Raw genomic sequence first — 28,000 nt, 5'->3', positions numbered from 1 at the left:
TTTTAAGGACCTTTTGACGACCCCAGGGTTGAAATCTCTTAAAACCACAGAGACTGAGACTTTACACATAAAATACATATTTTACATTATTCATCCACAGAGAGAACACACATAAGGCTTCTCATCTGAATGAACTTTCAGGTGTGTTTTTAGATTTGATGATGAAATAAAACCTTTACCACACTGAATGTGAATGTGCAGATGATGACTGAGAGTTGATGCTCGAGAAAAATTCTTTCCACACTGAGTGCATGTATACGGTTTCTCTCCAGTATGAATTCTCATGTGTGTGTTAAGGTTTCCTTTCTGTCTGAAACTCTTTCCACATTGAGAGCAATCGTACGCCTTCTCTCCAGTATGAAGTCGCTCATGTGTTTTCAGGTGTCCAGACTGAAACTCTTGTCACAATATGAGCACTTGTAAGGTTTTTCTCCAGTATGAATTCGTTGATGCAGTTTCAGTTCACTAGATGTAGTAAAACTCTTACCGCAGTCAAAGCACATATAATCTCTCCCTTCATTGTGTGTTTTCTGCTGCCTTTTAAAACTACCCAGCCTCGAAAAACTCTTTCCACAGAGAGAACACACACAAGGCTTCTCATCTGAATGAACTTTCAGGTGTTGTTTTAGCTGTGATGACAAAATAAAACTTTTACCACACTGATCACAGTTAAATGTTTTTTCTCCAGAGTGACGGAGATGGATGATCACTGAGAGTTGATGCTTGAGAAAAACTCTTTCCACACTGAGTGCATGTATACGGTTTCTCTCCAGTGTGAATTCTCATGTGTGTGTTAAGGTGTCCTTTGTGTGTGAAACTCTTTCCACACTGAGTGCAGGTGTGCGTCTTTTTGGCTTTTGTTCTTTGAATTGTAAAGTTACGATGTTCCTCCTCCACTTCATTCAGTTCTTGTCTTTGCTCTTTCACTCTCACCTGGCCTAAAATACACAGAAATACAGTTAGAATCAGTTCAAGTGAACCATTATTTAATAGCAACAGAGATCAGATCTTTCATTTTTTGTTCTGTCATTCACTTTTTAATATAGTAAAAATATGTTTGACAACTGCTATATAAAAGGTTATGATCATTTGGATGTATTTCTCTATCATCCATATACTGGTTACTAATTCACATCAACCAAAGCAGTCATAATGAAGAATCAAGAATGGACACCAACCTGTTTGTTCCTCAGTATCTTCATGTTTTATTCTGGATCACTCATGTCTTCAATCTCCTCTTTAATAAACTCCATCTATAACAGACAAGAACAGCCTTTTTCCACCTTAGAAACATTGCTAAGCTACGTAACATCCTATCTGTTTGACATGCATTTATGACCTCGAGACTAGATTACTGTAATGCTTTATTAGCTGGCTGTCCTGCATCCTCAATAAACAAGCTACAGTTAGTGCAAAATGTAGCTGCTAGAGTTCTTACTAGGTCAAGAAAATATGATTATATAACACCAATTTTATCATCTCTACACTGGTTACCTATTAAGTTCCGTATCAATTACAAAGTACTATTACTGACGTATAAAGCCCTAAATGGTTTAGCTCCTGTGTATTTAATGGACCTTCTAGCGCCCTACAATCCATCGCGTTCTTTAAGATCACTATATTCAAGGCTTCTGGTCATTCCTAGGGTATCTAAGTCCACTAAAGGAGGGAGGGCGTTCTCGCATTTAGCTTCTAAACTCTGGAATAGCCTTCCTGATATTGTTCGAGGCTCAGACTCCCTGTCCCAGTTTAAAACTAGATTAAAGACGCATCTCTTTAGCCAAGCATTCACATAATGCTTACCTTTTATACCACTGTTGAATCAGACCGAATGCATTAATATTATGAACAGCAGCTATGCTAATTATCTCCCATCTGCTTTTCTGCTGTAAATAGCGTTCGTCAGCTCCGGTTTGTATCCAGCCTCTCACGGAGACCTCCGATGCCCCAACACCTGCGATAAGATGACTAAACGCCTGTGAAGAGACGACTCGACGCCTGTGAAGAGACCACTCAACGCCGGCGATATGTTATGCCCTAAATTACTACATGATTAACTAACTGTATTTTTTTTTCTATGTACATTTCTGAAATGCACATTCTGTAAAGCTGCTTTGAAACAATAAGTATTGTGAAAAGCGCTATACAAATAAATTTGAATTGAATTGAATTGAATATAACAGTCACACATATTTCAGCTGCTACTCCTGGAGTTTGTCCTTCTCTTGTAGGATGATGGGAATATTCCCAGTATTTATTGGTGAATTGTTGTGGGAGGGGCTTCACTGCAGGTGTGAACTGTGATCACTGTGTTTTTATCCAATCTGCATTTTAAAAGTACAGAGCCATCATGTTTAACTGAGCTGCTGAAAAACCTCTTTGTCTCCAAAAGTTCCCTATTTTCAGCTCATTCATTATGGTGATGTCTGAGATCTTCTGTAAATTGGCACATTAAATCGTTGTATTGGTGTCAACAGGCTGAAACAAACTATAGATTCATTACCTTTTACTTCAGTTCTTGTCTTTGCTCTTTCACTTCAATGTGGTCTGAAATAAACATATTAAGGAGATAGAATCAGTTTAAGGATGATAAAGGTGAAAATTCAAGTGAACCCCGATTCAATAACAGAAAACAAGAGTTCAGGTATCTGTATCACATCTTTCACTTTCTCTCATCTAATCTATATTTTTTTAGGTTTGCACTCACAAAGTGGAAACTGCACTGAGGCGCATTCAAATATCAGACCGTTTTTGTTGTTGTTTGACTAGAGACAAAGTACTGTTTACTGGCATATTGTGGCTTCTCTTTGTAGAAGTTTTCTGAGGAGAAATGTTGATATGCTATACAACCACATATGGCCCTGTATCTATATGTACAATGCTGTTTGTATAATATAAACAACAGAGCAAAATAACAGCACCACCACGTTAACCGAGTTGCTGAAAAGCATCTTTGGCTCATTCCAGTATAGTTTCCGTTTCATTTCATTCCGCAAGCTATTAGACAAAACTTTTGAAATTTATTTTAAAGTCTGTTTCTACCTCATACAGTTTTAGAACATTTATTATATAGAGAAAGGAAATAATATTTATATATAAACAAACAGAAGAACTGTTTATTTCATGGGAAAAACGTACCCCCGAATAAAAATAACTATTATAACTATAATTATTTATAATAAAACGTTAGCTTTTGCTGTAATAATTACTTTGTATGTCTGTAATCTGATAATATTATACTCAAAATGAGAACATATGCATTGATTGTCACTATTCCAGAATATTAACCCTCTACAGTACGGAGGGCAAAGGAAAGTTTTCTTAAGCCCTATGTTCAGTACATTTTTATTTTAAATGATTGCAACCAATTAGAATGTTTGAAAAAAAAAAAGTGTCTAAGAACAGTCCAATAAGGTTTGGGAGTCACTAGAATGCATTATTTGTAGGTGGGACGTCCTTTTCTGACACATGGTCACAGGAGCACACGGTGTGAGAAAAAGGCAAGATTATTTTTTGGCAGGTTTTATAAAGTTTTTTCACTTTGCATATTCACAAATTCAGTTTTTCTTTTTGTTGCCTCAGGGCAATGTTGTGCGATAAGGGGTACTGTTCAAGGTTGTCTTGGACAATACCTCACAATGGCAAATAATGTGTTACAAGAAGGGAATATGCAGGGTTCCTGGGTGCACAGGAACACACAAAGTGACACCAATGTGCTGCATCCACCTGGATGATGCGACATCAGCCATATTGCGCCAGAACGCCCACCACAGACCTTGGTGGAGAGGAGACAGAGTTCTATCGGGTTGAGGTTAGGACTGGTGCGCAGACATGTTGGAACAGGAAGAGGCCATCCCCAAACTGTTCCCACAAAGTTGGGAGCATGAAATTGTCCAAGATGTCTTGGTATGCTGAAGCATTAGGAGTTCCTTTCACTGGAACTAAGCAGCCAATCCCAAACAACCCCACACCATAATCCCCCCTCCACCAAACTTTAAACTTGGCATAATGGAGTCGGGCGACCGTTCTCCTGGCAACCGCCAAACCTAGTTTGGAGGTCTGTAGCTATTGACTCTGCCGAAAGTTGTCGACTTCTGTTCCCAATTGTTTTTACTTAGTCATAGCAGTGAGGAAGTTCTACGAATGGACTTATGGTACAGATGGCAACCTATCACGGTACCACACTTGAATTTACTGAGCTCCTGAGAGCAACCCATTCTTTTACAAATGTTTGTAGAAGCAGTCTGCATGCCTAGGTGCTTGATTTTATACAACTGTGGCCATGGAAGTGATTGGAACACCTGAATTAAATGATTTGGAGGGGTGTCCCAATGCTTTCTGTCCCAATGTGTGTTTTTCAGAAGACAGACCTCAAGGGACATTTGAGGAGTAGCTACATGGACTGGGTATTCCTCTGCAATGGTTCCCCTTTTACCATCGGCAAGAGCGAGGAGGACACCAGTGTGCCAGCCACAGAGTCGGTTCCAGTGAGAGAAATTCCTGGGTCTGTTCCAGTGATGGCTCCATTCCCTGACCAGAGTCTTCCAGTGATGGCTCCATTCCCTGACCAGAGTCCACTCCCATTCACAACCCTATAGGTCCTTCCAAAAAATTATTGGGGGAGGGGGTGGCCCTACTATATGTTCTCAGTCATAGTGGCCAAGCCAAGTTCCCGGATCAATATCCCTGGCTTCCTGAACTTCCGGCTTTGCCACTGATCAGCTTCCAACTTCTACCCAATTAAGTGCCACCATCCCTTCAGTATATACTGTCCCATCCCTTACCCCCCATATGTTCCTATTTTACTTTTTTCCTGGCCCCTTGGAAGGACCCTCGTCTTTACCGGGTTGACACAGCCTTGGGCTTTGTCTCCAGAAGGAAAGTGGTCTTGACAGATGCCTCCAGCCTGGGTTGGAATGCTCTGTGCAAGGACAGGCCAACATCTGGCTCCGGAACGAGCATGGACAACATGGCCGTGGTGTCCTACATGAACCACCAAGGTGGACTCAGATCAAGGCCTCTGTACAAACTGGTGAGGCGCCTTCTCTTATGGGTACAGCGCAACCTGGAGGTTTGCACTTCCAGGCAAACTGAACCAAGGGCAAACATGCTGTCCCAGGGTAATGTGTCCTCAGGCAACTGGATTCTTCATCCCCTGATGGTTCATACGATCTGGAGTATCTTCAAGAGGGAAGAGGTTGATCTCTTTACCTCAGAAAACAACTCTCACTGCCCAATAATCTTATTGAAGGACAGGGACGCACTGGCCCATGAGTGGCCCAGTCTACCTCTGTACGCATTTCCCTCAATAGTGCTACTTTCTCAGGTCATCAGACGAATCAGGGAGGACAGACACGTAGACCTTCTGGTGGCCCCTTTCTGGCGGAACCAGTCATGGTCCTGTGTTTTGGAGATGGCACAGATGGGATATCATCGAATGAAGCATTGGACGGCCTGGGTCATACTTGCCTCTCAAGTATTTGAGAAAAAGCATTATTGTAAATACAGCAGATTTCGGACGGACAGTTAGATAGTAGACATTCTGACAAGGTAGAAGCCCTTATTGAAACAGAGAAAGAAGATGGATTCACAGGATTGATTTTACGATAGGAGCATTTTCTTCAGTGGTGAGATATCGGAAAACTAAAACTGAAGTTTATGAGTTTGTGATCTAAGAAAGCAAAATCAGAGCCACTAACAATAATTTTATATTTGCAGCAACATCTAAATAGGAAATGCCCACACACATATACAAATATAATGTTCCTCTGCATTTAAACTTGAATAAAATCGAACCAATGGCGGTATTCAATCAGCGGTGAAGGTCTCACGCGTGTTCCGTCTTTTCTCATGGTAAAGGGATTTAGATTAAATCCAATACATTTTCTCATGTATTAACTCGTTATTTTACCTGACTCCATCAATTAAAATGTTTTTAATGATATCCGTGCATCATTAAACGTTAGCGAATGTTTGTTTATTCTTTTAGAACTCTTTAATGAAAATAATAACAAAGACCGTTAGGATAAAATCAAATGTTTACAATTTATTATGTCGGGTAAATGTATCATGCCAATTTTATAATCAGTTTAAAGATGATCAATACAAAACATCAAATGCTCTGGAATAAAGAGACGCAAACCCAAAATTTTAAGAAATACATTAGGATGGAGTCTCTGCGACTCTCAACCTAACGGGCCATCTGAAGTACAGAAATGGCCTAGAACTTCTTGCTGCAGTTCATTAAAAGTCTCTTCACATGAAAACATGCTAACAATGGTAATTTGCATTCAGGTTACACCTTTTTTGACGGGGGTAGGAGAGACCATTTGCCAATATCTTCCTTTGTGTGTCAGTTTCTCTAAACTTCTAAAAACCTTATTTCCTTTTGTTTTACTTATTTAGAAATGAGACATCTGTACCAGTCACCCTGCGATAGTTTAAATGATACTAAACATAATACTCAAATGATAATCATTCACATTAAACCATATATATATATATATTCGTAAGTGAGTTTTAGCTGTTACTGCGAGAGAGGGAATGTAGATGAGGTGAGACTTGTGTCTCAGGGTTAAGAGGGGAGGAAGTCAAATGTTAATTTCCCGCTTCAACCAGTTTTCCAGTCTTACAAAACTTTACATTTTCCACTTATATATATATATATATATCTCAAGTGGAAAATGTAAAGTTTAAATGCAGAGGAACACTCACATGTGTGTGCTGTATGAGTGTGTGTTTAGTCTTTCGGTTAACATTAAACTGTATTGAGCTGAAATTTCACATGCTGCAGTTTTCAGAGTTTTATTTGGGTGTCCAAATAAAACCAACATGTATGATGTTAAAGGGTTAGTTCACCCACAAATGTTCATTTATTCATCATTTACTGACCCTCATGTCTTTCCAAACTGTATGACTGACTTTCTTCTGTGGAATATAAACAATGTGTTGTTAATAAAACCGTTTTGATTCCCATTTATGGACCAGAAAGTCAATGGGAATTTAAACTCTTTTCTTACTGACATTCTTCAAGATTCTTATTTTGTATTCCACATAAGAAAGACAATCATGCAGGTTATTTAACAACATAATGGTGAGTAAATGATGAAATAATATATAATTATAATAATAATATATATAATAATATCAATATCATTTTTGGATTAACTATCCTGACTATTTTATATGAAGTGACATAAAAAAGGCTTTGACAGGAAATTGTTGTAAATGCTGCAATGCATGTATTCACTTCTTATATTTATGTTTAGCATGATTACTGTTAATCAATTATTCTTTAGAGTAAGAGGTGACCATGGCGTAGAGAATGTCGACATAGCACGCCTGATGTTCACCGTACCGGGCACAGGAAGGTCCAGCTTTATTGCTGAAAAGAGTGTCCACAATCAGAGGCAAGTAGTTCCCTTTCGAAGGGAACTCAACAATACGTCAACGACGCTATGGGGAACGCCTCAGGCGTGACAGGTGTCTGAAATCACTATCAAATCACGTCAATCATATTGACCGGCGACAGCCCGTGAATCATTAGCGTGAATGATTAACGTGCGACCTGGAAGTATAAAGGGGCGCCCTTGCAAACATGACAAATCATCTCATCTGTTTGAAAACGCTACTCAATGAAACGGTAAGAAAATGAAATGTACAGCACACGAGTGTGTTTTTTCCTGGCTGGGAGAAGAGCGCGCACGAGAGGTTCTCGAGGGAATCCTCTGTGTGAACTGTGAGCGTTTTTCTCTTAAAACGCTCCGCTCTCGTCTGGCCCTCTTCTCGAGTGAAGGGGGTTCAACGTCTGGTCCGCGTGGTCCCGCTCGTGCCGAGGCAGAGCGGCGACTTGCATCATGGGCTTCCAGATAGAGCTCATCGATCATCTTGAGAGTCCTGTAAACCTCTCAAATGATTCGACGGCTGACGAGGGCGAACTGCAGGCACCAATGGTTTCCTGCAGTTGCTGCTCTTCAGGACGAGCAGGAGATGGCTGAGGAGGTTTATAATCAGGTAGATCCTGAACCCTCTCAGCCACCCTGCCCCGTGTATGCAGACCTGGTGGATGTTGTGGAGCGCGCCGCCAACAGGCTGTAGCTGCCATGGCGACGCGCTAGAGGAGAGACCGCTCGCGGTAGGCTTGGCGATCGGTTTCTCCCCTGCCATACACACCAGCTCAGGTGAGCCTTCCATTCCTGCCTGATCTTCACACGGAGATCGAGAGGGCATGGAAGAGCCCATACTCTGCCCGTATTCACCGACATCAGCGGGTTAATTTCGCTGATGTTGAGGGGATCGCAGAGCATGGGTATGTGTCGATGCCGACCATTTGACGAGTCGTTTGCGAACTATCTCGTGTCTGGGCAGGCGTCGACACTGAGAGCTCCAACCCTGCCATCCAAACCGCTAAAGTCAACAGCACGTTTGATTGGCAGAGCATACACGACAGCGGTTCAGGCTGGTGCTTCCCTGCACACTATGGCGGTGCTGCAGGCATAACAGGCCCGACCTGCTGCAGGATCCTGCATACCGCTGAGATCCGGTTCCACACCCAGGCAGGCGGGAGGGCCTGGCCCTTCACGGTCCGAGGACCGTAGACAGGGCCAGAGAGCCAGTGTCGCCTCTCGTGCGCCCCCTCCGTGGAGGAACAGGGCGCAGAAGAGGCGTGACTCCCGCAAGAAGAGGGATCTGAGGGATGTTATCCAGCACAAGCGCACACAGTGTCGCTGATGGATAATCTCCCCGGAGGGCTTCATTAAAAAGAAATCCAGCCCTCTCCTCTCTTCTGACTCCCCAGACGTTCATTACATCAGGCCTGGGGCTGGGCCTATGATAAGAACGATGTTCCAATGGCCCGCCTAGGCTTGGCTAGTAGAAACGCCTCTTTCAGGCATGTAAAGTGGTGGACCCCAGGGTCATAAAGAACTATCTGGCGAGTCTTCACTCCGCACGCCGCAGGTGAGCTGACTGGTCTTTTAAGAGTAATTTTTTGTGAATTAAAATTCCGAGATGTATCTCTCTACAGACCTCGTTCCCTGTATAGAGCTATGGGGTCATGTCAAGGTAATAAGGTAAGAGAAGTTTCCTGGATCATTAGGGCCCTGAAGTTCCCCGTTAGGTGGCCAGAACGATAACTATGTTAGCCTTCGGGCTGTTAGCCACCTCAGGGTAGAGTAGTTGGTCTCTCTCTTAGAATTTTTTACTTAGAGTGTTGACTGACGCTAGAGCTTCAGATAGATCTTATGTCCGGCCCACGGGTCCGTTGACTTCTTCCTGAGTATTTCGCCCCTTGAGCTCTGTTTGGGTTTCATTAGGCTGAGCGATTCTGCAGCCCTTTGTATGGAATAATACAGACTATATTCTTTAGTAAGGCTGTGGCTCCTCCGAGCCCTCAGATTGATCTATGCTTGCAGGCTGGCCCTCACCAGGGCCGCCTCTGTAGCTGGCCTAGGCTGTGCCAGGGATAATAGAGGCGCTCTGCTAAAAATTTTAGCATTTCTTCCTCTGACCCTTCACTGTGTGAATGTTGGTTTCTAGCATCCCTGTATAAACAGCCTCCTCCCGTGGGAGTCGTTAGGCCAAGGCCCGCCCCCTTCTCTGCATTCTGGGGTGCCTAGAGTAATGCAGCGTGGTGCTGAGGATGGTTTGTAAGGACATGGTAGGCCTCAAACAGGCCTCCGTGGTATATATGTCTTTATTGAGCAGGGTTAGGCCGTCTTTCGCTTCACGAAGAAGACTGGGTTTCCTGCCCGACTCTCCCATGCAGAACTGGCCTACGGATTTAGGCCGCCAGTTTAGGCTTCACTCACCTCGCTGAGCTACTGCTCGAGCGCTAGGTTGTAGGTGGTTGGCTTTCATTCAAGCCCCACACCCCTAGAGCCGCTGGCAGGCCCGCACCCTGGTAACCTCAGGGTGAGGTGTGAGTATTCCCCTGTGATACAGGGTAGGTCTGAGCACTTCACTCCCAGTTCTGTTTTATCCCACCTCGCACCACTATGGCTCGGGTCGAGTATGAAGTAAGCTTCACTTCTTCTTTGGTCGAAGTACGCTCCCCTGAAGCCAGAGCATTGCCCTGAGCTGACGCCCATGCATAGATGGTAGGCCCCTGACTAACTGGGGCCTCCGTTGAGGCAGAGTGGCGTATGTTGTACTCCCCTTGTTTTAAGGGTGCTAGCTTTCTTGCGGAGTACACTGCCATGGGCAATGTGATTAGGCACCAGGATGCTGTAGGCGCTGTGTAAACAGTTTTTCTGCCAACGAAGGCTGCGCCATTAGGTAGTAGGCCTCAGCAGGCCTCCTTGATTGGACAGCCCCCCAGAGGGCACTGTAGGCCAGCTCACTTTACGTGGTTGGCCTTGGTGGTTCGGGCAGTTGACTCACTGATGGGTAGTAGGCCTTAAACAGGCCTCCTCGGAGGTGAGTCCCAACATTGTGGGACATACCTTATAGCGCTACTGGAAGCCCATTAGTGAATTATGCTGTGTAGTATGGTTTCCAACAGTGTACTTTATGGCAGAATATGACTTGCTATTAGCTAGTAGGCCCGACCAGGCCTCCCTGATAGGCGAGTCCCCAGCTGGCTGGCCTTAGCAGGCCACCTTATACTTTCACCCGGACTCAGGGCTCAAAGCTACCAGTGGTTATCAGGTAGTAAGCCACTCAGGCCTCCCTGAAGGTGAATTCCCACTTAAGATGGTTATCAGGTAGTAGGCCTCACCCGGCCGCCCTGAAGGCGAATTCCCACTTACGTTGGCTATCAGGTAGTAGGCCTCTCTGGGCCTCCCTGAATGTGAGCTCCCAAATATTGTGGCTGTCAGGTAGTAGGCCGCTCTGGGCCTCCCTGGATGTGGGCTCCCAAATATTTTGGCTGTCAGGTAGTAGGCCTCACCAGGCCTCCCTGAAGGTGAGTTCCCACATGCTGTGATTATCAGGTAGTAGGCTCCTCCAGGCCTCCTTGAATGAGAACGGTCAGGTAGTAGGCCTCACCAGGCCTCCCTGAAGGTGAGTTCCCACAGATAGTGGTGACCAGGTAGTAGGCCTCACCAGGCCTCCCTGAAGGTGAGCTCCCCACATACTGTGGTTGTAAGGTAGCAGGCCTCACCGGGCCTCCCTGAAGGAGGAGTTCCCACGTACTGTGGTTATCAGGTAGTAGGCCTCTCTTGGCCTCTCTGAAGGTGAGCATCTCACATACTGGGGTTATCAGGTAGTAGGCTCCTCCAGGCCTCCTTGATTGAGAACGGTCAGGTAGTAGGCCTCACCAGGCCTCCCTGAAGGTGAGTTCCCACAGTTTGTGGTTACCAGGTAGTAGGCCTCTCCAGGCCTCCCTGAAGGTGAGCTCCCCACATACTGTGGTCGTAGGGTAGCAGGCCTCACCGGGCCTCCCTGAAGGTGAGTTCCCACGTACTGTGGTTATCAGGTAGTAGGCCTCACGTGCCTCCCTAAAGGATCAGGTAGTAGGCCTCTCCGGGCCTCCCTGTAACGCTCCCTAGTGGTGCTGGGTTTATGAAGCTAGTGGTCTCTTGCTATCAGTTTCAGCTAGCCTTAATAGGCAACTGCTGAAGGCGAGCTTGCGCCCTGGCTCGCTAAAGTGTTCATTCTCTGCTAAAGGTTCCCTCCCGGAACCTTTTCTGCCTACAGCCTGGTTTGCCTACCAGGCAGACCTTGTGCTCCCCTCACGAGGGTCTCTTTAAGCATGCGGCTTCCTGAGTCTGGTCAGACGGTCGTAGGCCTCTCGTGAGGCCTCCCAGTTAGATCAGCCCTTAGGCCTTCACAGGCCTCCTCAGTGTTTTGAAACACAGACACTGGGTTGATCCGTGGATCGAGTAGAGAAACTCCCCTCGCTAGCAAGGGTCGGAAAGCACTATGCTGAGTCATACTCTCCGGGATATCCCGTCTCTGAGATCCGGGCCGAGTGGTTCACTGCCAGCTTCGCAGTCCCTCGGGTTGGATGCCTTACCTAAGGCATTTGTCCAGAGGCTCTGTCTTCAGACAGACAGGATTTGGCCAGACTAAGTGTCTATGTACTGGTGCCAGGTCAGGCCGTCCTGGTGGCATTTCGGGGTGAGTACGTTCCCCTGAATAGTGACTGGCTGGGGTTCCCTTGGGTTCCCTAGCCACATTCCCTAGAAGGGACCCCTTCTAATTGGAAGCTGAGGTTCCAGGCCCGGAGCCGGCCCAGGTAGACCTTTCATTTAACCATGTTTATGAAGGTTTTTCTGTGAGGCTGTAGCTTGGGTTATGACCGTAGGGAATGCTGTCACTGACAGCCCAGTGTGACCTGAGGGTGAGTGGTTCTAGCGTTTCATTTGAAGTTGCTGGTTCTGACAGTTGTCACTGCCACTTGGCATGCACTCCCCTTAGCATGGCGGCGTTGGTATATCGTTCCCCATAGCGTCGTTGACGTATTGTTGAGTTCCCTTCGAAAGGGAACGTCTCAGGTTACGACTGTAACCTATGTTCCCTGAGAACAGGGAACGAGACAATACGTCTCCCTGCCATGCCGCGGGGCTTGCCTACCGTACAGTCCCTTCAGACGATAAGGTGATTTGTCATGTTTGCAAGGCGCCCCTTTATACTTCCAGGTCGCACGTTAATCATTCACGCTAATGATTCACGGGCTGTCGCCGGTCAATATGATTGACGTGATTTGATAGTGATTTCAGACACCTGTCACGCCTGAGGCGTTCCCCATAGCGTCGTTGACGTATTGTCTCGTTCCCTGTTCTCAGGGAACATAGGTTACAGTCGTAACCTGAGACGTTTTTCCTCTTCTCTTCAAATGTATTGCTATGGTCTTTTTTTTGTTGCTTTAGATGTTTGTAGGACTTTGGTTGTCTATAGCAGTGTTTCCCAACCCTGTTCCTGGAGGCACACAAACAGTACACATTTTCCAACTGTTCCTAATCAATCACACCTGAATCAACTCATTAGAATCCAAGACCAGAAATATATGGGTCAGATAAGGGAGACATTCAAAATGTGCCCTGTTGGTGTGCCTCCAGGAGCAGGGTTGGGAAACACTGGTCTATAGGATACATTTTGTTTAAAGATTAATTGCAGATTACGGTCTTAAAAACATAATTCTAATGAGACTAGTAAAAGTATAATTGTACTTTTTTCACTATCTGTTAATCACTTTAAAAAATGGTAGTGGCACTCTAAAACCTGTGCTGTTAATTATTTGCCGTTGCTTTCTTAGATTAAAGTAATGATGTATCTACATGAAACAATATGTTTGGAATGAGACTAACTTCATTTAAATAAAATTATACATTGACAATAATTATTTATAAAATATCACTTTTTCAGGATTGAGAGGCTGTGGAGAGACGTGTGGTGTGCTGTAACCACCATATACTATAGTGTGCTGCACTCACTGGAAGATGATGGGTTCCTTGACCTATCTAACAACATGCATCTTTTTAGTTGCCATTATGTGTTCTTGCCCAGAATACAAACTAGCCTGGACGCATTTCATAATGGATGGGATAACCACCCGATTCGAACCGAGGGGAACATGACACCCAATCAGCTCTGGGAGATGGGAAACATTCAGCATGCGGTGGCAGAGCCAGAGTTTGAAAACACTGAGGTAACAAAATGGCATCAAACAAATCGCTGCAACAACATTAGAAAGTGTAAGCTATTCTAGCTTATGTAGAAGATGGAAATTTGACCTTGCTGACCCAGTTAATGTTATTCAGATATTTAGTTAAGCTATGTTATATTACTTGCTGATATAAATTTATTTATAAATAAAATACTGATTAATCTGTTTTAGGAACTGTCCCTTCAACACCTTGACTGGGAAGATTGTGGCCTGCCTTATGATTCACAACATGGAGTCATTGTTCCCACAGCTGACAGCCTGTTGAGCCCAGAAGAGCTAGCAGGACTTCAGGCAGCCATTGATCCCATGGGACCCTCAACATCATATGGCACAGATATCTATCTGGCAACCACTCACTACATACAGCACATACTGAGCAAACAGTGAAGAACAGTTTTGTTGTTTTTATCTTCAACCTCTTGTCCATGTTGAACTTTAAGTAAACAAAAAGAAAAGACTTACTGTATGTAAAAATACAAAATGTTATATGAACAGGTTGTATAAGATATCACTGCATAAACAGTGAAGAACAGTTTGGTAATTATTTTCAACCTCTGTAGTGCTTTTTTTTTTTTTTAAATAAATCAAGTTAAAAAAAAGAAAGAAAGAAAAGTGTCTGTGACTGCACATGTAAAAAAAACACAAAAAACCAAACCTGAAATTATATAAACAATTCCACCTCACTATCCATGAAGATGGTTAGATGGATATAGATGGTCATTAGGGCATCAAAATGGGTAGTAGGTGGAGAGCGCTTGGCTTCTGGGAAGCGATGGATTGGCGACCACCAATCAGAGCATACATGGATGACATGACAACCATGACTACAACGGTAGCCTGCACTAATCGGTTATTGGGGAAGTTAACAGATAATATTGAATGGGCACGAATGCAATTTAAGCCCTCTAAATCAAGGAGCATCTCCATAATTAAAGGCAAGGTAGTAGATAAAACATTCTTCATTAATGGTGAGGCAATACCAACAGTTTCTCAGAAGCCAGTGAAGAGTCTAGGGAGATGGTACGATGGGGATCTAAAGGACACAGTTCGAGTGGGAGAAGTTAGACGACAAGCAGTGGAAGGGTTGAAGAGCATAAACAGCTGTGCTCTACCAGGCAAACTGAAACTCTGGTGCTTTCAGTTTGGTCTACTGCCAAGGTTGCTGTGGCCACTGACTGTGTATGAGGTTTCTTTGACAACAGTGGATAAGCTGGAAGCGTTAATAAGTTCATACATCAGGAAATGGTTGGGAGTTCCACGCTGCCTCAGCAGAGTGGGACTTTATAGTAAAGGAGTATTGCAGCTGCCAGTCTCTGCTTTAACCGAGGAGTTTAAGTGTGCCAAGGTCAGACTGGAAATGACTTTAGCAGAGTCACGCGACAAATGTGTAAGGGAGACAGCCCCTGTGGTAAAAACTGGTAGAAAGTGGTCAGCAAAGAAATCTGTAGTAGAGGCAAAGGCTGACCTTCAAATTGGGGATATCGTGGGACAGGTACAGCATGGAAGAGGGGGTTTTGGGCTCAGTTTAGCTCCTCCTAAATGGCACAAGGCAGGCCCAGCCCAAAGGAGGAAGCTGGTAGTCAACGAGGTGCGAAAGCAGGAGGAGAGGATGAGATGTATAAAGGCCATTTCCCAGGCCAAGCAGGGAGAGTGGATGAGATGGGAGAGTGTGGAACAACGCAAAATGGGCTGGCAAAACCTTTGGTCAATGGAAGAGAGTAGGATCAGTTTCCTTATTAGGTCAACATATGATGTTCTCCCATCACCGCAGAACCTAAACCTCTGGGTAGGAGAGGATCCATCTTGTCCTTTGTGTTCATCACCCGCCACATTAAGGCACATTTTGACAGGATGTAGGGTGGCTCTTAGCCAGGGTCGGTTTACTTGGCGCCATGACCAGGTATTGCGATGTTTGGCTTTAGCATTGGAAGGCAAGCGTAGTATGACCAATAAATTGCCGCCTGTTCTAGCAAAACATTACACGCAGAAGACAATATTCCTCCGCCCAGGCGAGCAACCACCAAGAAAAGGTGCTAACACCAATTCTCGCCCAGGACAACTGGAAGCTGCTAGGGACTGGAAGATGCTGGTTGATCTTGATCAACGGCTTATTTTTCCACCCGAGATTGCCACCACTAACCTACGACCAGATATTGTTTTGTGGTCTGGATCAGCACGCATTGTTCAACTGATAGAGTTAACAGTGCCATGGGAGGATGCGGTAGATGAGGCATATGAGAGGAAGAAACTGCGGTATGCTCATCTGGCCACTGAAGCAGAACAGCGAGGATGGAGAGTCCAGGTTTATCCAGTGGAAGTGGGTTGTCGTGGTTTTGTGGCACACTCTACAACCCGGTTCCTCAGAGACGTCAGATTCAGTGGCCAAGAGTTGCGTCGTACAGTAAAGAACTTATCTGAAGCAGCAGAAAGGAGCAGCAACTGGCTGTGGTTGAGACGGAAAGATTCTAGCTGGCTGTGTACAGGCCGCCATGCTACGGTTTCGTAGAATTCTTGAAAACTTGAAAGGTCTGTTGGTTTATTTGTATAGGTTGTATAGTATTTACAGTCATTACGTTCCTGTGTATATTGCGTGAATGACGGGTGGTTGGGCAGATATTGTGTTTTGCGGTAGGTGGTATGCCATACGGAACCGTTGCCACTGAAACTGCATATTAACGCACCAGTGGGGCTCGACAGCCTTAGTCAAACGGGTTGGCGCGTATGGTTGGGTTGCGGAGAGATTGTGAGATTGTGGTTAGGTCTCAGCAGCAACTGTTGGTTTATTTGTATAGGTTGTATAGTATTTACAGTCATTACGTTCCTGTATATATTGCGTGAATGACGGGTGGTTGGGCAGATATTGTGTTTTGTGGTAGGTGGTATGCCATACGGAACCGTTGCCACTGAAACTGCATATTAACGCACCAGTGGGGCTCGACAGCCTTAGTCAAACGGGTTGGCGCGTATGGTTGGGTTGCGGAGAGATTGTGAGATTGTGGTTAGGTCTCAGCAGCAACTGTTGGTTTATTTGTATAGGTTGTATAGTATTTACAGTCATTACGTTCCTGTATATATTGCGTGAATGACGGGTGGTTGGGCAGATATTGTGTTTTGTGGTAGGTGGTATGCCATACGGAACCGTTGCCACTGAAACTGCATATTAACGCACCAGTGGGGCTCGACAGCCTTAGTCAAACGGGTTGGCGCGTATGGTTGGGTTGCGGTGAGATTGTGGTTAGGTCTCAGCAGCAACTGTTGGATTATTTGTATAGGTTGTATAGTATTCACAGTCATTACGTTCCTGTGTATATTGCGTGGATGACGGGTGGTTGGGCAGATATTGTGTTTTGTGGTAGGTGGTATGCCATACGAAACCGTTGCCACTGAAACTGCATATTAACGCACCAGTGGGGCTCGACAGCCTTAGTCAAACGGGTTGGCGCGTATGGTTGGGTTGCGGAGAGATTGTGAGATTGTGGTTAGGTCTCAGCAGCAAGAGGGAAGTAGAGGTCAGTAAGCTGGGCTGAGTTGAGTGGGGGATGGAGGGGGTGACTCTGGGACGCCAGAGTCACTGTCGAGCCCTCTTGAGGTGTCGTGGGCTAGTCGACGAAAGACTGAGGACGGAAGGTGCCCACTTGAAGACCCTAGAGATGTTCCCTACTCCGCTCAATCCAGAGGGTTGTTATGGGGGGACCGCACTGTGGTTGCAGCCGTTGTGTGTGCTGACGCGCAATACACTGTATTAACACCAGACAGAAAATTCACGTCACCAGATGGAAAGAATGGATGGAGAAGCATAGGTTACTGTAAAGCTACGTCTTAGTTGGTGATTATCTTGGCGAAAGACGAGTACAAATCAGCATGAAGTTTTAACATCTACTCTCGTGTAATGGAAATCATGAAGATCTGGATACGTCCAGTGACTGCGGTGAATGGTGCTGCTGGCAACAAGGGAAAGACCTTGTGACAGCCTGGAGAGACAGCTGACAGGAGGAAAGAGACCCCAATGGGGCTGGTAAGGGTTAGCTACCCTTGTCGGCAGTATCCAGCTCTGTGTTTACAGGATGCTGGAGACACCCGCCCAAGGCTTCTGAAAAATTAAAGAGGAAAATACCCCTAGAGTCTGCGAGAGCAGGGGCGGAAGATGACTCAATGGTGGACAACATGGTTAACGACTTTGGAATGGAAACGGATATGAGTATAGAGAGTACTTCACAAAAGACTAGTTCAGGTTCTGCAGTTAGCAAAGCCATTGAACTCCAAGCTTGTGTCTGTGGCTGGAGCAAGGCGACAACGGTCAGGGGTTTGAAGATTCATCAAGGGAAAATGAAATGCTTGAGGGAGAAGGGACAAGGGCCTCGCATTGATCAGTACTTCTTACGAAGTCAGTCAAGTCAGTCGAATGAAATCCAGCGACAGGAAGCAAACCACAGTTCGCAGGATATCAGCACCCCTGTCATAGAGGAGAGGAGGGTTTGCACAGTTAGTGATGAACACATTGATTCTTGTGAACCCCGTCAGACTAACCAGCATAAGAGAGAAAAGAACCTCAACGGGCATAGGCCTGGAGTTAGATGGCCAAGAGCTTGTGAGAAAACTGCATGGGACACGGTAAACACAGATCTATGCTTTGCATTAGAGAGATTAACTGGTACAGTTGAAAAGAAGCTGGATAAATTTGGGGACATCATTTACGCATATGGAAGTGAGAGGTTTGGTGTGGAAAAAAGGAAGGAAAAAGTACAAACTACTCCTGGATTGTCTAGACGGCAGCAGAAAATTGAAGGGTTAGTTAGAGAAAGGAGACAGCTGAGGAAGCAATGGAAAAGAGCGGAACAAAGTCAGAAGGAGGGACTCAATCTCTTACAAAGGGCCATAAAAGATAAGCTTGCAACATTACGCAGAGCTGAGCGCCTACGGAAACGCTACAAAAAGAAGGAGCGTGCGAGGGCTAATTTCTATAAAGATCCATTCAAATTCGCAAAGAAGTTATTCACCAGTGAGAAGAATGGCACTTTAAAAGCATCTAGGGTTGAGCTAGAGAGATATTTGGAGGAAACACATACAGATGCAAAAAGGCATAAGCCTATGTCTATTCCGTCAGACATCCCACCTGTCAATCCACCAGAATACCAAATGGAGGTCTGTGCACCTAAGTGGAAAGAGATAGAGCAGGTTGTGAGAAAGGCAAGGGCTTCATCATCTCCAGGGCCTAATGGAGTTCCGTACAGAGTGTACAAGAGTGCTTCAGGAGTTCTACGAATTCTGTGGAAATTGATAAAAGTGGCTTGGGAAAAGCAGGTTGTACCTAGAGCATGGCGCAGAGCAGGGGGAGTCTTTATACCCAAAGAAAAAGATGCTACAAGCATCAGTCAGTTTCGCCCTATTTCACTATTAAACGTCGAAGGAAAGATTTTCTTCAGCATTATTGCTCAGAGATTGTCAACCTACCTATTAAAGAATGGCTTCATTGACACTTCAGTTCAAAAAGCGGGCATTCCAGGATTCTCAGGATGCTTAGAACACATCAGTGTTATCTGGCAACGAATTCAATCAGCTAAAAAGGAGAGGAAGGAGCTCCACATGACATTCCTGGATTTGGCTAATGCATATGGTTCAGTGCCACATGAGCTTCTTTGGGCATCATTTGATTTTTTCAGGGTACCGATGTCGATAACAAATTTAGTGAAAGCCTATTTTGGAGATTTGCAATTTAGTTTCTCAACTCCAGAATTCAGCACTACATGGCAATGCTTAGAGGTTGGAATAATGGCAGGATGCACCATTTCTCCACTGGCTTTTACCATGGCAATGGAAGTAATCATTAGGGCATCAAAATGGGTAGTAGGTGGAGAGCGCTTGGCTTCTGGGAAGCGACTACCACCAATCAGAGCATACATGGATGACATGACAACCATGACTACAACGGTAGCCTGCACTAATCGGTTATTGGGGAAGTTAACAGATAATATTGAATGGGCACGAATGCAATTTAAGCCCTCTAAATCAAGGAGCATCTCCATAATTAAAGGCAAGGTAGTAGATAAAACATTCTTCATTAATGGTGAGGCAATACCAACAGTTTCTCAGAAGCCAGTGAAGAGTCTAGGGAGATGGTACGATGGGGATCTAAAGGACACAGTTCGAGTGGGAGAAGCTAGACGACAAGCAGTGGAAGGGTTGAAGAGCATAAACAGCTGTGCTCTACCAGGCAAACTGAAACTCTGGTGCTTTCAGTTTGGTCTACTGCCAAGGTTGCTGTGGCCACTGACTGTGTATGAGGTTTCTTTGACAACAGTGGATAAGCTGGAAGCGTTAATAAGTTCATACATCAGGAAATGGTTGGGAGTTCCACGCTGCCTCAGCAGAGTGGGACTTTATAGTAAAGGAGTATTGCAGCTGCCAGTCTCTGCTTTAACCGAGGAGTTTAAGTGTGCCAAGGTCAGACTGGAAATGACTTTAGCAGAGTCACGCGACAAATGTGTAAGGGAGACAGCCCCTGTGGTAAAAACTGGTAGAAAGTGGTCAGCAAAGAAATCTGTAGTAGAGGCAAAGGCTGACCTTCAAATTGGGGATATCGTGGGACAGGTACAGCATGGAAGAGGGGGTTTTGGGCTCAGTTTAGCTCCTCCTAAATGGCACAAGGCAGGCCCAGCCCAAAGGAGGAAGCTGGTAGTCAACGAGGTGCGAAAGCAGGAGGAGAGGATGAGATGTATAAAGGCCATTTCCCAGGCCAAGCAGGGAGAGTGGATGAGATGGGAGAGTGTGGAACAACGCAAAATGGGCTGGCAAAACCTTTGGTCAATGGAAGAGAGTAGGATCAGTTTCCTTATTAGGTCAACATATGATGTTCTCCCATCACCGCAGAACCTAAACCTCTGGGTAGGAGAGGATCCATCTTGTCCTTTGTGTTCATCACCTGCCACATTAAGGCACATTTTGACAGGATGTAAGGTGGCTCTTAGCCAGGGTCGGTTTACTTGGCGCCATGACCAAGTATTGCGATGTTTGGCTTTAGCATTGGAAGGCAAGCGTAGTATGACCAATAAATTGCCGCCAGTTCTAGCAAAACATTACACGCAGAAGACAATATTCCTCCGCCCAGGCGAGCAACCACCAAGAAAAGGTGCTAACACCAATTCTCGCCCAGGACAACTGGAAGCTGCTAGGGACTGGAAGATGCTGGTTGATCTTGATCAACGGCTTATTTTTCCACCCGAGATTGCCACCACTAACCTACAACCAGATATTGTTTTGTGGTCTGGATCAGCACGCATTGTTCAACTGATAGAGTTAACAGTGCCATGGGAGGATGCGGTAGAAGAGGCATATGAGAGGAAGAAACTGCGGTATGCTCATCTGGCCACTGAAGCAGAACAGCGAGGATGGAGAGTCCAGGTTTATCCAGTGGAAGTGGGTTGTCGTGGTTTTGTGGCACACTCTACAACCCGGTTCCTCAGAGACGTCGGATTCAGTGGCCAAGAGTTGCGTCGTACAGTAAAGAACTTATCTGAAGCAGCAGAAAGGAGCAGCAACTGGTTGTGGTTGAGACGGAAAGATTCTAGCTGGCTGTGTACAGGCCGCCATGCTACGGTTTCGTAGAATTCTTGAAAACTTGAAAGGTCTGTTGGTTTATTTGTATAGGTTGTATAGTATTTACAGTCATTACGTTCCTGTGTATATTGCGTGAATGACGGGTGGTTGGGCAGATATTGTGTTTTGCGGTAGGTGGTATGCCATACGGAACCGTTGCCACTGAAACTGCATATTAACGCACCAGTGGGGCTCGACAGCCTTAGTGAAACGGGTTGGCGCGTATGGTTGGGTTGCGGAGAGATTGTGAGATTGTGGTTAGGTCTCAGCAGCAACTGTTGGTTTATTTGTATAGGTTGTATAGTATTTACAGTCATTACGTTCCTGTATATATTGCGTGAATGACGGGTGGTTGGGCAGATATTGTGTTTTGTGGTAGGTGGTATGCCATACGGAACCGTTGCCACTGAAACTGCATATTAACGCACCAGTGGGGCTCGACAGCCTTAGTCAAACGGGTTGGCGCGTATGGTTGGGTTGCGGAGAGATTGTGAGATTGTGGTTAGGTCTCAGCAGCAACTGTTGGTTTATTTGTATAGGTTGTATAGTATTTACAGTCATTACGTTCCTGTATATATTGCGTGAATGACGGGTGGTTGGGCAGATATTGTGTTTTGTGGTAGGTGGTATGCCATACGGAACCGTTGCCACTGAAACTGCATATTAACGCACCAGTGGGGCTCGACAGCCTTAGTCAAACGGGTTGGCGCGTATGGTTGGGTTGCGGTGAGATTGTGGTTAGGTCTCAGCAGCAACTGTTGGTTTATTTGTATAGGTTGTATAGTATTCACAGTCATTACGTTCCTGTGTATATTGCGTGGATGACGGGTGGTTGGGCAGATATTGTGTTTTGTGGTAGGTGGTATGCCATACGGAACCGTTGCCACTGAAACTGCATATTAACGCACCAGTGGGGCTCGACAGCCTTAGTCAAACGGGTTGGCGCGTATGGTTGGGTTGCGGAGAGATTGTGAGATTGTGGTTAGGTCTCAGCAGCAAGAGGGAAGTAGAGGTCAGTAAGCTGGGCTGAGTTGAGTGGGGGACGGAGGGGGTGACTCTGGGACGCCAGAGTCACTGTCGAGCCCTCTTGAGGTGTCGTGGGCTAGTCGACGAAAGACTGAGGACGGAAGGTGCCCACTTGAAGACCCTAGAGATGTTCCCTACTCCGCTCAATCCAGAGGGTTGTTATGGGGGGACCGCACTGTGGTTGCAGCCGTTGTGTGTGCTGACGCGCAATACACTGTATTAACACCAGACAGAAAATTCACGTCACCAGATGGAAAGAATGGATGGAGAAGCATAGGTTACTGTAAAGCTACGTCTTAGTTGGTGATTATCTTGGCGAAAGCCGAGTACAAATCAGCATGAAGTTTTAACATCTACTCTCGTGTAATGGAAATCATGTTAATAAAACAAGAAATAAGCCTGTTAAAGAACCGTAATTACACCAGCCCAAATCCTGTATCCACAGTACTGATGCAGGCAAGTAATTCTTTCTTGAATGCTGTGTAATCAAGATATTTTGATGGAAGCCGTAGGGTCTCAAAGCATGTGGATGCCTTAGGTAGGTTACAGTTGGATACCTCCAGTTTGAGGAAAGTAGTGGGAACCTCCCAACCGACCCAGAACTTAACGAGGGCCTTCAGCTCATGACTGGAGGCTGTGAATATATTAAATGACAATTTTAAAAAATAAACAAAATAAGGATATCCAAATGTTTCTATTTATTTCCATTAATAGCATATTGGCTGATGTATTTTTATCATGCATCTAAATATGTTACAGTATATATATTTATATATGTGTGCAGTCAAAACGATGAATCACATCTATAGTGTCACATTAATATGTATGTGTGTGTGTGCATATGTATACACACTCTACTGTGCAAAAATCTTGTGCATGTCAGTCTATATATATATATATATATATATATATATATACACACACACATATCATACATACACTGAATTAAAATTAACACTCTACCACTTTCAATGAACTGACGAAGGTAGCCAGCAACCCTGCTCTTATCCTCCAAAGAGCATTCGTCATTGCTGTCTTCTTGATTTTCCACCATGGAAGGCCAGCTGATACGGTTTATGACACACTACAGATAAAAATTACAAAAATCACTGTCAATTATAATCAAATACACATTTCAAGAATCACACACGATAATCAAGCCAATTGGAGTATTATTTGGAGATGACTAATTCCATTTCATTCAGATTTCCACTTAGAGATTATTACCACAATGACATACCACTGGGGTCAACACATCATTTTTCTCTCGTGGGAAAATGACTGGAAGCACATCCGAACGCTGACAAAGTAGTGGCCACAGCAAGGTCTCTTTTAGTCCTTTTCGGAGTTGTTTGATTTGCCTCATAGTTCTTCCGAAGACCTAGTAAGAAAAAACAATACAAAAAATTAAATAACATTACAGAACGGGTTTAGAGTAAAAAATGTTCCACCTGTGTTAAAATGCATACTACCGCATGATGTAGAAGTCTCTCATAAAGCCATCGTCGATTAGCATTGTTCACTGGGGGAAGGTCCCACGAAAAGCACTAATCATTAACACTCTCCTTCTCATCAGGTGTTTGTTCAGATTCTCCTTCAAGCTGAAAGTCACAAATGTTTTAATAAAATGCTTTAATTTATATTTACTATTAAATAAGCAAATGCTAAAAATTATTAATATTTGCTGCATAACAACAGTAACACAATAAATAGATCAATGAATAAATATCCAAATGCAGAATATATACCAGCATAATTTTCTGACGTAAATAAAAATCTGGACAGTCTGAAATCTGTACAACAGCTGTTTCAGCACTGCCGCCGGAAATTACATGTACGACAGCAGGGCTAAGTCCTGACAATGGTGGCCCTCCATGAAGAAAGCAGTGACCGATCATTCTACCAGCCATCAGAAACAGATCACTATCAACTAGATGAGCCGATGAAGATGGAACAAGATGATCTGGCTCTCCGTCAAAAATTCTTGAAATATGAGCATTTCCTGAAAAACAAGATAAAATATATTTTGTTGTCAGACACTGAAGGAGACAAAAGTTAGTCACTGCAGATTCAGAAATTGATGAAATAAGTGCATACCAAAGTTGAGATGAAAACCACATTTCAATTTTTGTGTAACCATTGAAAATAAAAAACGGTTTACACCCTCTCAAACAGCAGGATCCCCTAGGAAATAAAAAAAAAAGTGTAAATGTTGTTATTTACTTCAGCTATTGTTTGCACAAAATACATCAACAATTTAGGAAACCACCTTCAAGCCTGGTTTTCAAAGGACACGCCCATTTGGCATTAGATGCTTTGTAAAAAGCAATGAGAGAGCCTTCTTGGTCCGAGATGCTGCTTGTAAGGTCAAGATGCATATAAAGAGGTTTCTCAGATGCATGCACTTGGATTACAGATTGCCTGTACAATTCAACTGCCTTAATGAGGCCTGGTACAGTTTTCCAATCTACAAAAATAAATAAATAGTGGTTTTAAAAAGTTAGGGAAGGATTGTAATGAAAATCACAAGACCATTTGACCTTTAGCTTTCCAGCATAAGATTTCAAGATTTCACAGATTGCCTGTATGATAACATTATGAAGATCATAGAGAAATAACATTTTATATAATATGCTACAAACCATTTGCTTCATCAGTAAAATCAGACAGTGATGCTGACGAAGTAGATGGTACATTTTGGTTGGGTGTAGTCTGGGAAGCTATGCCCGATGGGCCACTCTCTTCCGCAGTGTCAACATCGACTGTCTCAATGTCTGACAAATCCCAAACAGGACACTGGCTGAAAGACAAAAGCAATTCATATTTTGTACAACAAAAATACATTGTTGGAAGCATGTTTTTGGATAAGATACTAATTTTGCCATCTAAATAACATGAAAATGAAAGAGTGATGTGACGTGTAGCAAAGTATGGTGTCCCGTATCCGGAATTTGTGCTCTGCATTTCACCAATTCATGTGCACACACACACAGCAGTGAGTATTAAACACACACTGTGAACACAGACCCAGAGGAGTAGGCAGTGGAGCCCAGGAAGTGATTGGGGGTTAGGTGCCTTGCTTACGTTTGGGTTTACCAGTTGTGGGTAATGAGGTTGGAGGAGAGCGCGGTTCATTCACTCCCCACCCCCACCTACATTTTCTGCTGCTACTGAGTCTCGAACCTGCGCCCCTCAGGTTACAAGTACGCCTCTCTAACCATTAGGCCACAACTGCCAGTAACACAATACATTTATAAATAAATAAATATCCAAATGCAGAATGTATACCAGCATAAATATATCCAATTTGGAAATAACATAAATCAATATTGGTTGAATGTTAGCAAACTCTTTGTGCTCCAGTACAAACCTTTCTCGACAAGCACTGGCATGAATCTCGATATAACCAGGAGGGAACATAACTTGGCATATTGGGCACCTTTTACTTGTGGCGGATTTGTCTTCTTTATTGGTGGGATCACTGTTAATAGATGTTTCAGGGGAAGCTAAAATAAAAACAAACAAACTGTTCAAGGGTCAACTCAACAGAAGCAAACAACCAAAACATAAAAAACATAGTTAAAAAAAGAATAACTACTTTAAAGTTGCAGTTAATTTATGCATTATAATGAAGTACTAAATGTGATCGTTAAGACTTACAGATAATCTGAGTACTTGCTTCTAAGCAATCACTTGATTCTTCTTCTGCCTCCTAAACAGAGAATATGAAAAAATAAATAAATTAAATCAAAGCGTATATTTTTTATAATAATAATAATAATAATAATAATAATAACAAAAACAATGCAAGTTCAGAACAGTTTTATGAACACTTCAAACTAACTTGGTCACTGTCTGGCTTTCTACACGACTCTACATGCAAAGCCAGAGCTTGTAATGGCAAAGTTTCACCACATGTCTTGCACTGTGATTTTGGCATTTTGCTGAACTCTGGGGCATCAAAAGGAAGAGGTGAAATATCGATCTCATCCTGAAGTGGAATAATGAAAAGCATATGCCTCCCATTATTAGATGAGCTCTTAAGTAGCTTTGCTGTGTATCCCTCTGATTCTGGTGGGATCACAGTCAATTTCCTCTGGCCACTTCCACCTTCAATAAATGAGTAACATTTGGAATAATGTGCATTGTCTATGTTTTTTAATGCATGCACTAAGCTAGCAGCAGTAGTACAGGCTAACAAAAATTATACAAACAATGGAGATATATAAGATACATAATAGAGTTAAACAAGGGATAATAGATTATAACTACTGACCTGACGCCTTGTATAAAAGCCATCCACCCATTAAGTTCTTCAATTTAGGATACTCAACTGCCAGAGATGCTGTAATCTACATAAACAAAATGTAATTAATCCACATATTAAATACATTGTTCCTGCTTACAAATACTGTATTTAAAAATGCTCACCTCTGCATGATTGCTGTTATCAGGTAAAGAAATATGCCGTTTACCTAACCCTGCCATTAAGAATTTAAGTTCTTGAGATCCTTGTGGGGTCCTATCTGTTGCTGCTGGGAGTAAGTAAAACTGCAGACTAGTATGCTTTGTGGGGGCTACAACAGCTTTTGTCACTGGAGTAGGAAATTTGCGTTTGCCACTGGTTCTTTCTTTTCTAAACATACTAGGAAAGGACCTGTTGAAAGTTATCAAAGAAAAATATGCAATATTTTCAGGATTTAAAAAAACTTGTATTTGTATGCAAACACAATAATATAATTTAATTATATGTAACCTTGTCATCTCTTGATGAACGCTGGGCTGCCTCAATCCCGGATTTTGACTGCCACACGGATTTAGAGTCAGACCTCGGGATTGGCTCTGACCCTGAACCTGTTCCTGACCAGCTGTTGCCGTTATGAGTGACAGCAAGTTTCTTGCTGCACTTTCAATGAGTGCATACTCTGGCTGTTAATAAAAAAGAAAGACAAAATAAATTAAATAATAATAAAGTGATTATTCCAGGCATGTACTGTAACAGTACACAATACTGATCTTGCAATACAGTACTATACACTGACATACTTTGAACAAATCCAAAATAAGAGTTAAAAATGCTATTTTGATATTATTACTTTTAGCACATATGGCAAATCATTAATACTGCTATAAAGTGCTATATTTGATATTACATTAGAGGTGAACTTAGGCTCTACTTGGTCGGCCCTTCCCTCATTCACAGGGAAAGTGATGAAAACATAAATATTAATCATTCTGCTTAGCTAAAATACAGAAATTTGCTTGCACTCTGTTGCTGTCTACATAGCCTACCTTTATTTAAAATATTTTAAATGTATTATATATCTTTACTTCATATTGCTGCTATCCACAATATTGTTGCATTTTTGTATTGTAAAATATTGCGACACGAAATATTGATATACCCCTGCATTATTTAAAATGTTCTCTGCAAAAATAATTTCATCATCGAATATACAAAAAATATAAAAGTATATAATTTGTATATCCCCGTGATTTTAAGTGGATGTAAGGGATCATGATGTATGGATCCATTTTTATGGAGAAAAACCTCCCAAGCTTAAATGTTTTCAGCCATGTTTGTCACAAGGCCTACTGATTTTGCACAGATCGGTTACAATAATATCTTTAAATAATGTTTTATATATATATTCAAGTCGGGTTGGCATTGTGAAAACCTCAAAAGGTAAATTATAGATACTGTAAGACAGAAACTCACCTGTTGTTCACCGCTCATTTTCACCGCTGTGGCAAAGGGAAGCACGAACGCGT

At 43.5% G+C, this 28,000-nt stretch overlaps 1 long non-coding RNA gene and 1 pseudogene across 1 annotated transcript in view; both read right to left on the bottom strand.

Moving 5' to 3' along the window:
- LOC143715731 (uncharacterized) overlaps positions 1-28,000 on the bottom strand; it is a 436,623-nt gene that overhangs the window by 57,435 nt on the left and 351,188 nt on the right. The window lies entirely within an intron of this gene.
- On the bottom strand, positions 3-27,965 carry LOC143715730 (uncharacterized; annotated as a pseudogene).

Source organism: Siphateles boraxobius, unplaced genomic scaffold (genome assembly GCF_051911475.1).
Source record: "Siphateles boraxobius isolate OS27281-9 unplaced genomic scaffold, OSU_SipBor_1 6, whole genome shotgun sequence".
In the NCBI taxonomy this organism is placed as follows: Eukaryota; Metazoa; Chordata; class Actinopteri; order Cypriniformes; family Leuciscidae; genus Siphateles; species Siphateles boraxobius.
The sequence above is the reverse complement of the archived record's forward strand: the minus strand, read 5'-3'. Positions and strand labels throughout refer to the sequence as shown.